At 46.2% G+C, this 16,346-nt stretch overlaps 1 long non-coding RNA gene across 4 annotated transcripts; it reads left to right on the top strand.

Annotated features, from left to right (window-relative positions):
• The first annotated feature begins 532 nt into the window (after nt 1–532).
• Nucleotides 533–15,953, top strand: LOC130707078 (uncharacterized). Of its 4 annotated transcripts, none has more exons than XR_009007074.1 (5): nt 533–680; nt 853–938; nt 2,054–2,407; nt 3,870–4,112; nt 15,744–15,953. It is a non-coding gene; the product is annotated as an uncharacterized LOC130707078 (long non-coding RNA). The 4 variants fall into 4 exon arrangements; XR_009007069.1 differs by lacking the exon at nt 15,744–15,953 and adding an exon at nt 4,230–6,294 and having other exon boundaries at nt 2,209–2,407; XR_009007070.1 differs by lacking the exon at nt 15,744–15,953 and adding an exon at nt 4,230–6,294 and having other exon boundaries at nt 2,054–2,296.
• The last annotated feature ends 393 nt before the right edge of the window (nt 15,954–16,346 follow it).

The following is a 16,346-nucleotide window of genomic DNA, read 5'->3' as shown; positions in this document are numbered from 1 at the left end:
GCTAAGTCAAAGCATAACTCTTTTAAAAAGCTTTTGTATATAAAAAAATGTGCATAAGTTCCCGCAGAAACGCTGTATAATTTATCTCCTCAGCAGAGAAAAAGGCACTGACTTCCCCACGCTTTACCCACATCTGGTGTTTTCATTATTTTTTTGTCTTGACCAATTCTATAGGTAAAAAAAGCCGGAATCTCCTTTTCATTTGTACTTCGGGATTTCTAACATTTTCATAAGGTTTTTGTATTTCCTCGGTGAATTACGTTAATCATCCTTTGCTTGTGGTGTCCCAGGTCAGTTCCTTTCATTGTTACGGGTTTAGCAGGACTTGAAAGGGCTGCTGCAGTTGGGGCCCCACGAGCAGTTTCCTCCCCGCCCTTCTCACCCTCCTCTTCCCACATTCCCATCCTCAGAGCTTTCCTCTGCTCCCCAGGGAACCTCTGTCATTCAAACTAGCCCTTGCTTTCCCTGGGAAAGCATCTCCACCACCTTTTGCTGCCTTCCCCACCCCCAAGCCCCACATGCCTTCGGCTCCCACCTCACCTCTCACCACGTCCAGCAGCCCAGCACGTTCACCCCTGAAATTCCCCAAGGAGGCCCAAAACCACAGGGCACCCAGACTGACTTAGCCCTAGAACAAGCATCCCAGCCCTGCTCTGCTCTGGCCTGAACACAAGGAGATGGTGAGCGGTTCAGAGGAACAGTTGTCCCCAGGGGAAGGCCTGGGAGAGCAAGGCAACAGTGTGGGGTGGGAGAAAGCATGCTTTGGATGTCTTTTGGTGTTCGATGTCTTTCTAGCACAGAGCTCAAACCCCAGGTCAGCCACTTGAAGTCTGTCAACTCACTATCTTGCAGGGTCACAACGAGGGGAAAATGCAACATGATGTGTACAGCACCAGGCACAAAAGTCGGTTGCGCTGATGACAAACCCCAAGGATCAGGTACTGCTGCTCCGGGAGAGACGGGCCTTGGAAGGGTCCAGTTTGCACTTGCGGCTGGAGAGGGAGCGTATCAGGCAGAAGGAACAGCTTGAACAAAGGCTGGGAGGCCAGAGGTGGGGCTGAGTAGGTCACGTAAGTGGAGGGTCTCAGGGCACCGAAGAGGCCCCAGGGTCAGTAGTCGGGGCTCACAGGGAAGCTCAGACCTCAGCTCGGGCCGTGGAGAGGGCCACGCCTGGCTCGGGAAACCTCGGTTTTCCTTCCTGCCCGTCTCCAACTTCACTCCTTCACTCCCCTCGGGAAGACACTTGTATGTACGGCGGTCGGGCCTGGGCCGGGCCCCACCCTGGATCTTGAAGTCAGACGAGCCTCGACCTGAGTGATCAGGGCCCAGAGGACACCCCGAGGAGAGTGACTAAAACTGAGAGAGCTTCCCAGAAGCAGCCTTTGAGCCAGGCCTGGGGGTGCGAGTTGGTCAGGCGCTGGGAGGGGGAGACAAGGCGGGCACCGCGTGCAGAAGGGTCGCCTGAACCCCGACTGGCCGGCCAAGCCTGGCTCCGGGGATGGTCTGCGAGCACCACGAGGGTGGTGCGCGGGGGAGGGGCGGGATGCAGCAGGTGCCCAGAGACGCCCGGGAGGCCCCGGGCCGGCGGGGAGGCGGGAGCGGTCGGGGGAGGGGAGATGGGGGAAGGGGAGATGGAGGGAGGCCGACGTCCCCCGCCCCGCCCCCGAGGGCTGCCGCACGTAGCTCTCGTCGCTGGTCTGCTGCGTGTCCCGGCAGGTACAAAGGAGGAGTTGCAGCGGAGCGGGGCCTGCCCGCTACCTGCCGCGCCGCCCCACCCCCACCCCCTTCCCCGCCAGGGTTGGGGGGTGCCCCAAGGAACGAAGCGGGGGGCGGGGTGGGCAGGGGCCCAGGAGCACACCGTCCGGGCCAGGCTGGTCTCCTCCACCCGCAGCTTACCCTCCCGCGGCCTCCCCAGGGCCCCTACGGCCCGGGATGGAGGCGGGGTCCTTGTGTGGCCGACTGGATGTCTTGAGGCCCAGACAAAGGGACTGCCCCGGTCCCACAGGGGTGGGGGCGAGGCGACTAGTGAAAGGCACGATCGTGTCTTTTGCAGGAGAGAAGCGAGGCCAGGGCCCCCTTTGTACTTGCCCCGACCTCACCCCCACCCCCAGTGTGAGGACGGGGACTGTGCCCCAGGCCCTCTAAGCGGAATTTGATGTACAAGAGCACTCAAGTACACAAGTCTGCGCTCCGGAATGTCTTATCTAGGAGTCAACCCAGATGGATCTGTCTCCAAGCAGCTCTTTACGCAAGATCGTCCAGTCCACATCAAAGGAAGGGAGAGGCGCCGATAGAGGTTAGAGGGAGATCAAAGCTTTCTCAAGCCATCCGTGGCTCCACCTCTGCACGTACCCATGCCCAGAGGATGCCCTCCCTCGTGGGCGCTCACAATCCCGCACACACACAGGTAGCCCCGCCCGCGCATGCGCTTGTGTGTTGTCCCCACAGACCCGTGTTCCCATCTGATTTCACACATGCACGCGTACGTTCGGGCTCCCCAGGAGCCACCCAGGTTCTGAAAGTCAAGGAGGGCTGGAGAATGAACCCTAGAATGATCCTTTGGGATTATCCCTCCTATTCACTCCCCGGACCCTCACTTTGTCCTCCATGCAAGGCAATCCTGGGGCAGATGGGAGAAGAGAATGGGGCCAGGCTAGTTGGAGATCAAAAGCACTTTGGGAGGGAATGTCCCCTGGATGGGAGCGGCTGCCCTCCCCCACCACACCAGCCCAGTGCAGAGGGACCTCCCATCCCCCATCAAAGCAGGCCAGAGGACCACCCGGGATAGATGTGAAAGCCACAGAACAGGGAGCTAAGAGACGAGGCCCCCTTCCAGTTGTAGGGGAGGGGAGGGAGTGGCTGCCTCACTTTTCTAATCATTACAGTGGGGTGAGGGCTGTTCCCTGTGATTGTGATTCTGCTTTGGAGCTGATCAGCAGACCCAGGGAGTGCGGCCCTTGTGCCCACATACACACACACACACACACACACACACACACACACACACTCCCCCCACCCTTGCAACCTGGCCTAGAGCCCCCATTCCTGGAGGAGGAACCCTGGGAGCAGCAGACAGAAGCTCTGAGGCAAGGCGCCAAACAGCCTGGTATAGTCTCCGCTTTGTCAGCTAGAGAGGAGTGAGGCCAGGCCCCTGCCCTGCGGGTGTTTAGACCATGAGTAACAGGCACGTACACACATGCAGGCGCGGGGCTGCAGCCCAGGTGCTGAGGGCTCAGGACCAGTGTTCAGAGAGGGAGGGAAGACCGCCCCCCACCCAAACAGGCACAGGGCTGGGTACACAGGTACCCTCAATACTATCTGGTGACTGAATAAAAGAACAAATGAGTGGGTGAATTCAGTGGATAAATGAATGAATGTCCGAGGCCATTAATTTATTTGAGTGGAAAACCCTCGGCATGCCCAGGCTGGGACTTTTTGTGGATCGTCACTGGTCTTGCCCTAGTATGTGTCATCACCCCAGCAGGCTACAGCTCCCCCGGGGGCCAGAAAACCCTTTGTTTGAGCCCCAGCCTAAGGCCAGACATTCATAAGGTGGCCAAGCAGTGCTCACCGCCAATCAAGAGTGGGTGTTGATGTGTCCACCTCCCCACCAGACTGAGAACTCTTCACAGGAGTCTTCAGTATCCGGCTCAAATTCCTTCCCATCCTCCACCACAGTGTCCCCTACAGTGAAGGGCCAACTGTGCCAAAAGAGAAGGACCTGGAATGAAGGCAGGCCTGGCCACTTCCTGGCTGGGTGGCCTTAGGTAGTCATTTCTCTCTGCGAGCCTTAATTTCCCTGTCTGAAGAATGGAGACAAGATGCCTTCTTTGGAAAATAAAAAAGGCCTTCTTTGCTTTGCTTTACAGGATGCGGGGTCACCTGCAGCACCACCCCTCTCTGAGCGCCCTCACTCAGCACCCAGCGTTCTTTGTTCACCTACACACCTCTTACCCACCGCTCCCTTTATACCTGCCTTTGTACCTGCACTAGCAGTTCCCCGAAGACAGGAATTGGGGCTCCCTCTGTCTCTCTGGGCCCTCTATTGCCCAGCAATGCCCAACACATGGTGAAGCACGTGACAGTGAGTGGAAGAAAAGGCTCCTTGAATGGTAAGTGATGAACGAAAGCATTTTGTTAACCAGACAGGGCTGTGCGAATATGAGGGCTTTGGTCATTATGACAGTAATTTAAATCATAGAGGTTCAGGACATGAACATATCTTACAGGTTAACTGAATCCTCCCGTTAGACAGATGAGGAAACCGAGGTCCAGAAAAGACTGCCAGGTCATTCTCCTCAGACCACGCCCCCTCCCCTGCTGGGCTCAAGCCAGCACAGACACAGGGAAGCCCAGAAGGAAGGGCCCAGTCTTCCTTCCTCCAGTGACTGCCTTCTTCCAGACACCTGAGAGTCATGAGTGTATCTGGGGTTCTTGAGGGCTGAAGATGAGGTCCTGCTGTAAAGAAGCTGTGAAGTCTGAGTTTGCACTTCAGTGGAAGGCAGCGGCAGTGACAGCAGCGTGTGGAGGGGAAAACTGGAGCCTTAGCTCGGAAGTTCCCAGTGGAGCCCGGGGCAGTGGAATCAGCATGGACTCCAGAGCCAGGCCAGCCTGGTTTTGACTCCTGACTCTGACGCTCAGCTGGGGGGTGACTTGGCAAGTTACTTCATCCATGAGCCTCAGTTCCCCTCACCTGTCATATAGGAATACTAATATCTACCTGACAATATAGTTGAGATGATTCAATAAGAACATAAGCAAAAGTGTCTGTTATGGACTGAATGTATCTCCCTAGAATTCCTATGTTGATACCCTAACCCCTAGTGGGGCTGTATTTGGTGATGGGACTCTAAGGAAGTATAATAATTAAGGTTAAATGAGATCACTGATCTGATAAGGATCAGTGTCCTTAAAAGAAAAGACATTAGGGAATTCCCTGGCAGTCCTGTGGTTTGGACTCCGTGCTCTCACTGCCGAGGGCCCCGGTTCAATCTCTGGTCAGGGAACTAAGATCCCACAAGCCGTGCCCATGCGGCCAAAAGAAAAGACACTAGAGAGCCTCCCCACCACACCCCCGCCCCAAGTACAAACAGAAGAAAGGCTATGTGGCGGGTGACATGGCAACAAGGCCGCTGTCTACAACCCAGGAAGAGAGGTCTCACCAGAAACCAACTACACTGGCACCCTGACCTCAGAGTTGCAGCCTTCAGAACAGTGAGAAAATTAATTTCTGTGGTTTAAGCCAAAGAGTCTGCGGTATTTTGTTATGGCAGCCCAATCTACTACAATGACTAAATAAGTAGGAGGCCATAATTGTTCTCCCTCTTGACGTCTCCAGTTTCCCCTCTACTCTCAGGATGGAATAAGAAAAGAACCTGCTGCTCCTTCCCCCACAGATCAGAGGCCACTGGAAGGAAGGTAGTGGTGTCGGGTGGTGAAATTGGTACCCCAAAGATATCCACATCAAATCCCTGGAACCTCTGAGTGTTCTCTTATAGGGCAAAAGATGTGATTAAGTTAAGGATCTTGGGAAGTGGAGCTTATCCTGAATTGTCCAGGTGGGCCCTCAGTATCATCCCAACTGTTCTTATAAGGGAGAGGCAGAGGGACAGAGAGAGGAGAAGACATACATACACAGAGAAGGAAGCATGAGGACAGTGGGAGACTGGAGCCATGTGGCCACAAGTCAAGGAACGCCTGCGAGCACCAGAGGCTGGAAGAGGCCAGGAGCAGATTCTTCCCCAGCATCTCGGGAGGTAGTGGGGCCCTGCCAACACCTTGCTTTCAGACTTCTGGTCTCCAAAACCGTGAGAATACATGTCTATTTTTGTACGCTAACCAGCTTATGATATAGCAGCCATGGGTAACTAAGATAGGGTTATTGGTCCTGCCTCCAACTCAGCCAGCCCCCTGCCTCTGTACCTTTCATCTCCTAGCCACACCTGGACCTGGACCCCCCAGGCACTCGCCCACTAAGCCCTAAAGCCCAATCCTAAGTGGGATGGGACACCTGCCACCCACAGCGTAGGCTGAGTCACAGCTGCCACCTGAATCCACTGGACTCAGCACCAGTTCTCTGCGCCATCAGACCCCAGTAGGAGTGGGAGGTGGTGTGCCTCCTGGGGCCAAGTATGGTTAGTGGGGAAAAAACACTAACTTGGGAAAGTCAGGGGGTCTGCATTTAAATTTTGCCTCTCTATGAACTTGAGCAAGTCACTTGAGCTCTCCGGGCCACAGTTTTCTCATCTGCCGATGCCTGGATTGAAGTGCGTGATTTTCCTGGGCACGTGCAATTCTGACTGTGAATAAGCAGAGAAGGGGGTGGGAGGGTTTGGGAGGGAGGAGGCAGATAATCAGTGTCGAGCATAAACGTGTTCAATTCTATAAGTGGGGTTTGGGTTTCTCTCGTGGATTGGATGAGAAGCAGTGTCACACAGGGATTCAAGGCTTGGAAGGAAGGAGCGCTTGGGGTTAGAGGTCTGCATGAGAGGTGTCCATCAAAGGCCCACCCTGTGACACCCCTTTCCAGGGAGGTTGCTCGGTCTCCAACCCCCGCAGCCCAAGTGGGTACATTCGGACCATGGAACTTTGTCTCCTGTGGACAGAACCAACTGGAAGAAGGGGGCACCTGAGGAGAGGGCTGCCTGGCAACCAATGACATGGAGGGAAGAGATGAGATGGGCCACCACATTGTCGTACTTGGGAACTTGAACTGGGAAACATGGGAAAACGTGATAGGAAAATGGAGACAAAGAAGTCACACTATAGAGAAGTGCAGAGATCCGAGCCTGGTCAAGCCAGTGACTGAAAAGAGAAATTAAAAGAAGTGAGTTAGTAGCCAGCAGAATGAGGTGAAGCAAACTGGGATGGTAGTCAAGTCAAGTCAAGTTATGTTAAGTCCCATTAACACACTGGGATGTGTTAATGTTGAGCTGTGAAAGTAAAAGGCCATGCACTCCTGCAGCTGGCTGTCCTAAAGGGTTCTAGCACTGGAGGGGAAAGGCCTCAGACTTAGAATTAGTAAGAACTCTATTTATTCAAAGTGCACTGCAGGGAAGAAGGAAGAAATGCTCACCAACCAGAACTGAGGACTACCACGCTAGTTTCTTTTCTTTTCTTTTCTTTTCTTTTCTTTTGCGGGATCTTAGTTCCACGACTAGGGATTGAACCAGGCGGAAGTGAAAGCTTGGAGTTCTAACCAATGGACCACCAGGGAATTCCCAACCACGCTAGTTTCTTAACATATCAAATCTACAGACTTCTAAGCTACTAGGACTGAGTTCAGCAAGGTCACAGGATATAACGTCAATACTCTAAATTCAGTTATATTTCTATCTACTGCCAATAAGCAATTGGAAACTGAAATTTTTAAAACATCTTTTTAAATAGTATCAAAAAACCATCAAAGACTAGTTGACACATTTATCAAGATAGATGCAAGATATGTATATTAGTTATCTATTGCTACATAACAAATTATCCCAAACTTAGTGGTTTAAAACAACAGACATTTCCTATCTCAGTGTCCAGGGATCAGGAATTTAGGACCAGCTTAGCTGCTAGATGGTCTGGCTCAGGGTCTCCCATGGTTGCAACCCAGATGTTGGCCAGAGCTGCAGTCATCTGAAGGCTTGATGTGGCTTTTAGCAGGAGGCCTCAGTTTTGCATCACATGAAATGCTCCATAGGACTGCTCACAACATGACAGCTGACTTCTCCCAGAATGAATGATCCAGGAGAGAAAGGGCAACCCAGTTAGAAAGCCACAGTGCTTTTCATGACCTAGTCACTGAAGTCCCACACTGTCCCTTCTGCTTTATTCTGTTAGAGCAAGTCAAATCACTAAGTCCAGCCCATACTCCAAGAGAGGGAAATTCATCTCCACCTCTGGAAAGGAGGTGTATTAAATAATCTGTGGACTTACTTTTAAAATCACCATAACCAGTACACTGGAAACAATAAAACATTGCTGAGAGAAATTTTTAAATGGAAAGATAAGGCATGTTGGGCTTCCCTGGTGGCACAGTGGTTAAGAATCCATCTGCCAATTCAGGGGACACGGGTTCGAGCCCCGGCCCGGGAAGATCCCACATGCCGCGGAGCAACTAAGTCTGTGTGCCACAACTACTGAGCCTGCACTCTAGAGCTCACGAGCCACAACTACTGAGCCCACGTGCTGCAACTACTGAAGCCCGCGTGCCTAGAGCCCATGCTCTGCAACAAGAGAAGCCACCGCAGTGAGAAGCCCATGCACCACAACGAAGAGTAGCCCCCACTCGCTGCAACTAGAGAAAGCACACGTGCAGCAATGAAGAACCAACGCAGCCAAAAATAAAATAAATAAAAAATAAATAAAGAACAAAAACTGATGATAAATAAAAAAGAAAGATAAGGCATGTTCATGGATGGGATGACTCAATATTGTTGAGAAATCACTTCTCAGATTGATCTATAGATTCACTACAATCTCAATAAAACACCAGCAGAATACTTTTACAGAGATTAACAAGCTAATTGCCAAATTTATACGAAAATGTGACGGTCCTAACATAACCAAAACAATTTTGTAAAGGAAGAACAAAGTTTGAGGATTACGCTACCTGATTTCAAGACAATATAAAGCCACAGTAATCACTTTGATGTAGGGATGGATATTGATGTGATATAGGGATAGATATATAAATCAACGGACTAAAACAGAGTCCAGAAACAAACCCACACATACGTAGTCAATTCATTTTTTATAAAGGGACCAAGAGAATTCAATGGGGAAAGGATAGTCTTTTCAACAAATGGGCTGAAACAATTAGGTATCCATATTCAACAAAACAAATCTCAACCATCACATCAAATACAAAAATTAACTCAAAATATGTCCAAAAAATCATAGGAGTTAACACTATAAAGTTTCTAGAAGAAATGTAGGAGAAAATTAGTTTTATCTTAGTTTAGGCCACTGTTTCTTAACTTGGGGCAATTTTCCCCAGGGAACATTTGGCAATGTCTGGAGACACTTTCAATTGTCACAGCTGGAGGGGTGATGCCACTGAGTTAGTGGGAAAAGGCCAGGAATGCTGCTAAACATTCTACAATACACAGGACAGCCTCCTACAACAAAACATTTTCTAGCGTAAAATAACAACAGTACCGAAATTGAGAAACCCTAGGCTAAGCAAAAAGATTTCTTAGAAAAGGCACAAAAGTCAGAAACCATAGAATTTGAAAAACGCAAAGATTAAACTTTACCAAAAAAAATAATTTCTGCTCTTTGAAAGACACTATTAAAAAAGCAAAAGGCAAGTCACAGATGGGTGAAAGCATTTGCAAAACATATTTCTGATAAAGGACTTTTATCCAGAATATATAAAGAACTCCTACAACTCAAAGTAAGAAGATGACCAGTTTTTTTTAATGGGAGAAAGATTTGAACAGATACTTCACCAAAGAAGATATATGAATGGCCAGTAAGCACACAGAAAGATACAAGTCATTAGAGAAATGCAAACTTAGATCACAATGAAATGCCATTGCACATCCATTAGAATGACTAAAAAATTTTAAAAACTGACCATACCAGTGTTGGCAAGGATGTGGAGAAACTGGAAGTCTCATAAGCTGCTGGTGGAGATGTAAAATGGCACAACTTTGGAAAACAGTTGCTAGTAAAGATAAATATACACTTACAACCCAGTAATCCCATTCCTAGGTATTTACCCAAGACATACTTACCAAGAGAGGTATTTACCTAAAGACTTATAAGTGAATGTTCATAGCAACTTTATTCATAATAGCCAAAAACTGAAAGTAACCTAAATGCCAATTAAGAGGTAAATGGGTTAACAATCTGTGGTACATCCATACAATGGAATTTACTCAGCAATGAAAAGAAACAAACTGCTCAAGAATATGGATGAATCTCAAAATCATTATGTGGGGTGAAGGAAGCCAGACACAGAAGAATGCATATGGTATGATTCCATTTATAAGAAATTCCAGGAAATTCAAAATTACAGTGATAGATTAGTAGTTGCCAGGGGCTGGGAGGAGAAAGAGGGGACTGACTTCAAAGGGGCACAGGAATATTTTGGGGTGACAGAAATGTTCTATATCTCAATTGCGGAAGGGGTTACACAACTACATACATTTGTCAAGACTCATGATATTTTATACTTGAAACTGAGGAATTTTTATTTCTATAAGTTGTACCTAAACAAAGACTATTTTTTAAAAACTACAGGCTTCTTTTTATACCACCTCCAAGATTCACCTTGGGGTCAGCAGTGGAGGAGGAGCCTTATAACACCAAGGTGGGAAAAATGACAACTTGGGGAATTTAACCAAGAAGAGGAAAGTGCACTTAGCACTCTAATTATCAAAAATTTTAAATCTGAAAGGAGTTCTAATATACTGTACATTTGAAAGAGTTTACTGTTTTTTTCCAGTAAAATATATATGGGTTATAGTATTTGCCCAGTGAAGATTACCTATCAAAGATCTATAAAGGGGGTCACATAGCTTGTCCAGGGAATAAGTCATTTAAGAATCTCTTCGTTCATTGAGATTTCTGACGTTTAGCACCTGACATGGAGTTCTGCTGATGAGAGGGGGGCTGCATTCCTCATTTTTAGGGGCCCACCTCCACGTAGACCTCCTGAAGCCCATGCTATAGAGTCCTTGTAATAGTCAGGGGATTTCACTTACTGCACCTTACATACTCTTATACAAATGCCCCCTTTGTCCTTTGTTTCTTGACACTAAAGCTTTTCACTAGAAAAGGGCCAGAGTTCTAGTTTATGACTGAGGATTAGGTTAAGATTAAATTGAGGATTATGCTCATGGAAAACCTGGTAGATATCGCTCCTAAAACTGTGTCTAACACACAGTGTCAGTATAAATTGGTCACATAAATAAATGAATGAAAACTGGTTTAAACAAAAGGAATGTTAGTTGGGTTCAGGTGGCTCAAATAATATCATCAAGAATGAGGAAGTGGTCTCTCCCTCTCTCTGCTCTGACCTCTGCAGTGTCAGTCAAAGCCTTCCTACCACCCACCATCATTCTACTAAAAGCCCCCTTGTCCCTCCCTGTACTGTTCTATAAAAGGGAGTCTCCCTGGTAGCACTTTCTCAAGAATCAGAAAAAGTCTCCTTGTTTTTCATTGTCTCTGACTTGGTTCGGGGCCAACCCTGGACAATTGCTGTGGATGTACGGATTGGCTAAAACCAATCAGAACATATTATCCTTGGTGCTGGGGAGTGAACTGCTTCCTAGAGACATAGGGAGAATGGGTGCTTGGTGGTCAAAAATGATAAATGTCACAAGGAATTTCAGGGTCTGGACTGGAGTTCCAGGAAGGCTCCGGCTTACGCTAAAGCAGTGAACAGGTTGTGTTTTTTTAGATCAAGATAAGTAGGAAAAAAACATGTCACACTTTGCACCCTGCAGCCTACTCTTCAGACTTTGCCTAAAAACAAAACATCACCTAAGAGCTGTTCTTACTGGTGTTTCTTATGTAGAAGAATATAAGACCACATGTAAAGATTTAAGATTGGGATCAGGGAAAGGGAAAACAAATTTTTATGTACATTATTGAATTATGGTGGTAATAATACTTTTTCATAAGGATAAAAAACATGGAAGGAGAGTCAATAATGTACAGGGGTTGATTGAAAGCAATTTAAATTTTTTAATTTTGTCTTCCACAAATATCACAATGTTTGTATAATCATAAGAACCAATTAAAACAGAGTTTGAATTAGATTAGGGGTAAATGCTGGGGCGAGGACTCAGTCAGATGCCATTTCCTTGGAGAAGTAATTTAACTGCTCTGAGCTTCAGTTTCCTCATATGTAAAACAGAGTTAATAATATAGCATCACCTCACAAGACTACTGTGAGGGTAAAATTTAAAATTCCATATAGTGTTTAGCACACAGTACCTTGTGCATAATAACCCACTCAATGCACACTGGCAGTCAGGATGAAGATACAGGGGCAGGGATGCTGTGTAAAGACCAGACTGGCCGTGACTGCTCAGAACTGGCATCAGATTTTTTAAACAGTTTCATTGAGGTATAATTAACATTCAATAAAGAGCACATGTTTAAATTATACAATCTGACAAGTTTTATCACACGTATACACACTTCAAACCATTGCCGCTGCCACCAAGATAACAAACATATCTGTCACCCCCAAAAGTGCCCTCTCATCCCTCTACCACCCTCCATCCCAGGGAACCCTTCGTCTGCTTTCTGTCACTGGAGATTAGTTTGCATTTCCTAGAATTTCATATGAATGGACTCACACACATTATGTACTCTCTCTTTTTTGCTTGTTTTTTTGGTCTGACTTCTTTCATTCACCTTGTTTTGAGATCTATCTATGTTGTTGCATATATGAACAGTTCCTTCTTTTTCACTGCTGAGAAGTACCCCATTATATAGATATATCACAATGTGTTTATCCAGTCACCTGTTGGTGGACATAAGGATCGTTTCCAAGTTTTGGTTATTACAAATAGAGCTTTTATTTACCAGTCTTTGGGTGGACATTTGCTTTCATATGTCTTGGGGAAATACCGACGAGTGGGATTGCTGAGGTGTAATGTTAGTGTATATCTTTACAAGAAATTTCCTGGCAGTAAATGTGGTGTTCCAAGTGTGGAGTTCCCTTGGAGAGGGTTGGGAGGCTGGGGGTCAGAGTCAGGGGTCTCTCACACCCCCTCCCCACCTTCTCAAGCTCTCTGTTCAAATCTGGTATTCCAATAGGGCCTCTCCCTGCATAATGACACCCTGTCCCCATATGTGGGTGGGCATCAGAATCCCCTGGGGAGTTTTAAACATGGTCCCAGCTGAAACCTACTACTGAAAATATTGCCTGGTGAGGCCAGGTATCTGTGTTTTTTTTTAATGTCTCAGGTGATTCTGCCACGTAAACCGGCAAAGGAGCTCCCCACCTACTGGAATGAGTTTAAACCCCCAGGCAAAGCATTCTGCACCCCCGAAGCCTCATGCCTTGCCCCTCACCCCAGACATGCAGCCTAGTGAAAAGTCTCCATATTCCCAGACATGCTCAGGCTCTCTCACCACCAAGCTTTCACTCATCTCTCTACCTTCCCCCTTCTCTACCCAGGGAACTTCTACAAGTCCTTTGAGACCCAGAAAAGGCCACTCCCCCCTACCCCAAGCCTTCCACACCCATCCCCCAGCCAGGCAGGAATTTTATCTTCCTCCTGAGTCTCACAGCACCACCCCCACCTATATCATAGCATCTGTCACTCACTCTGCCCTGAAATTACTGTCAGCCCTCCTGTCCCCGGACTCTGCATCCACAGCTCAACCTACAGCGGATCAAAAATATTAGAACATAAAAATTCCAGAAAACTCCAAAAGGCAAAACTTGAATTTGTCATATGCTGACAACTATTTACATAGCATTTACATTGTATTAGGTATTATAAATAACCTAGAGATGATTTAAAGTATACAGGAGGATTGCCAATAGGTTATGTGCAAATACTGTGCCATTTTGTATAAGGGACTTGAGCATCCTCTGATTTTGGCATCTGCAGGGGTCCTGGAACCAATCCCCTGCGGATACCAAGGGAAGACTGTATCTAATAATACCTCTGCCAGACAGTTTGCGTCAGCAGCCTTGTTTAAGCTTTCTAAGAAACCTTTGAGGTAGGTCATGGTGACGATGATGCAAAGCCTGATTAGGTGAAAAGCCTGCTACAGTCCTTCTGCATATGCTGCTAGACCCTTAAATCCTCACAACAGACAGATGAGGTAGGTACTGTTATTATCAGGCCCATGTTACAAATGAGGAAACTGAGGCCCAGAGAGGTAAGTGGTAGAGCCAGGATCTAACTCAAGAAATGCTCCAGGGCTTCCCTGGTGGCGCAGTGGTTGAGAATCTGCCTGCTAATGCAGGGGACACGGGTTCAAGCCCTGGTCTGGGAAGATCCCACATGCCGCGGAGCGACTAGGCCTGTGAGCCACAATTACTGAGCCTGCGCATCTGGAGCCTGTGCTCTGCAACAAGAGAGGCCGCGATAGTGAGAGGCCCGCGCACCGCGATGAAGAGTGGTCCCCGCTTGCCGCAACTGGAGAAAACCCTCGCACAGAAACGAAGACCCAACACAGCCAAAAATAAATAAATAATTTAAAAAAAAAAAGAAAAGAAAAGAAATACCTGGAAACATTAAAAAAAAAAAAAGAAAAGAAAAGAAATGCTCCAGCCCTTTTACAGATAAGGACACTGACACTCAGGGAAATAATTTGCCCAAATTCAACATTTTCTTAAGTAGCACAGTCATAATTTGCACCCAGGAGCCGCTGATCCCACAAGGCCCCTGTTTAAAACTTCTACTTAGTAATCCACAGGCCTAGCCCTTCTTTTTTCCTGGTCCTGGGACAAGGATTGTTTCCAGTTTGGGACTATTACAAATAGGGTTGTTATGAATATTCATGCACAAGTTTTTATAAAGCTTTCATTTCTCTTGGGTAAATAATTGGAAGAGGAATGGCTGAATCATATGGTAGGTATACATTTAACTTTCTAAGAAACTGTTTTTCCAAAGTGGTCAAACCATTCCACACTCCCACCAACAACATCTGAGAGTTCCAGTTGCTCCACATCTTCACCAACACCTGGTATGGTCAGTCTTTTTGATTCTAGCCATTCTAAAAGCTCTGTAGTGGTATCATATTGTACTTTAATTTGCATTTTCCTAATGACCGTGATATTGAGTTTCTTTCCACGTATTTATTAGCAACCATATATTTTCTTTGGTGAGGTGTCTGTTCAAATCTTTGCCCATATTTTAGTTTTTGTTTTCTTAGTGCTGATTTGTGAGAGTTCTTTATGTGTTCTGCAAACAAGTCTTTTGCCAGATATGTAGTCTTTGTTCTCCCAGTTTGCGGCTTTCCTTTCATTTTCTGAACAATGTCTTTCAAGTTGTAAGTTTTAATTTTGATAAAGTCAAATTTGTCAGTTTTTTTATGGATGGTGCTAATTTATCTCAGCGATAGTTTATCATTTTTAGTGTATAGATCTTACATGTATTTTGTCAGATTTCTCCCTAAATATTTCATATTTTTGATGCCACTGAAATTTTTTAAATTTCAATTTCAGACTGTTCGTTGCTAATGTATAGAAATATAATTGTTTCATATATTGATCTTATAGCCTACATTCTTGCTAAACTCACTTATTAGTTCTAGTGCCTTTTTTTGTAGATTCCATAGGATTTTCTACAAACGTAATCATATTGTCTGTAAAGATAGTTTCACTTCTTCCTTTCCAATCTTAGTTGCCTTTTTTTTTTTTTTTAATATTATTGTATAGCTATTTGGCTGTTCAAAGTTGTCCCACAGTTCACTAAAATCTTGGGGATTTTTTTAAAGTATTTTTTCTCTCTGTGTCTCATTTTGCTTAGTTTCTATAACTATGTCTTCGAGTTTACCGATCTTTTCTTCTGCAACGACTGATCTGCCATTATTTCCATCCACTGTATTATGTATCTCAGACATTGTAGTTTCCATCTCTAGAAGTTTTATTTGGATCTTTTTTAAAATTAAAAAAAAGTTTTTAATTTAAATTTAGAAGTGCCGCTTTTTTGTTTTTGTTTTTAAGTTGATTTATGTCTCTACATAAGTAGGCAACCTTTCTTCTGGTTAAACATATGAAATGGGCAGCTTCCCTGGTGGCGCAGTGGTTAAGAATCCACCTGTCAATGCAGGGGACACGGGTTCGAGCCCTGGTCCGGGAAGATCCCACATGCCGCGGAGCAACTAAGCCCATGCGCCACAACTACTGAGCCTGCGCGCCTAGAGCCGGTGCTCCGCAACAAGAGAAGTCACAGCAATGAGAAGGAGCCCGCGCACCACAGCGAAGAGTAGCCCCTGCTCTCCACAACTAGAGAAAGCCCGCGCAGCAACGAAGACCCAACGCAGCCAAAAATAAATAAATAAATAAATTTATTTTTTTTAAAAAATATGAAATATATCTGTAATAACTATTTTAATGTTATTATCTATTAATTCTACCATCAGTGTTGCTTCTGGGTCAGTATCAATTGATTGATTATCTGTTCATTATGGGTGGTGTTTTCCTGCTTCTTTGCATGCCTAGTAATTATTGATTGGATGCCAGAATCTTACCTTTTTGGGTTCTGTATAGTTTTGTATTTCTATAAATAATCTTGAGTTTTGTTCTTGGAAGTAATTAAGTTACTTGGAAACAGTTTCATCTTTTTGATAGATGGGACCAGAAATGTGTTTCGTTAGGGTTACTCCCCAGTACTCAGCCAAGACCCTTCTTAGTACTGTAATTGATGTCCCTT

This window comes from Balaenoptera acutorostrata, chromosome 1 (genome assembly GCF_949987535.1).
Source record: "Balaenoptera acutorostrata chromosome 1, mBalAcu1.1, whole genome shotgun sequence".
Taxonomy (NCBI): domain Eukaryota; kingdom Metazoa; phylum Chordata; class Mammalia; order Artiodactyla; family Balaenopteridae; genus Balaenoptera; species Balaenoptera acutorostrata.
The sequence above is the reverse complement of the archived record's forward strand: the minus strand, read 5'-3'. Positions and strand labels throughout refer to the sequence as shown.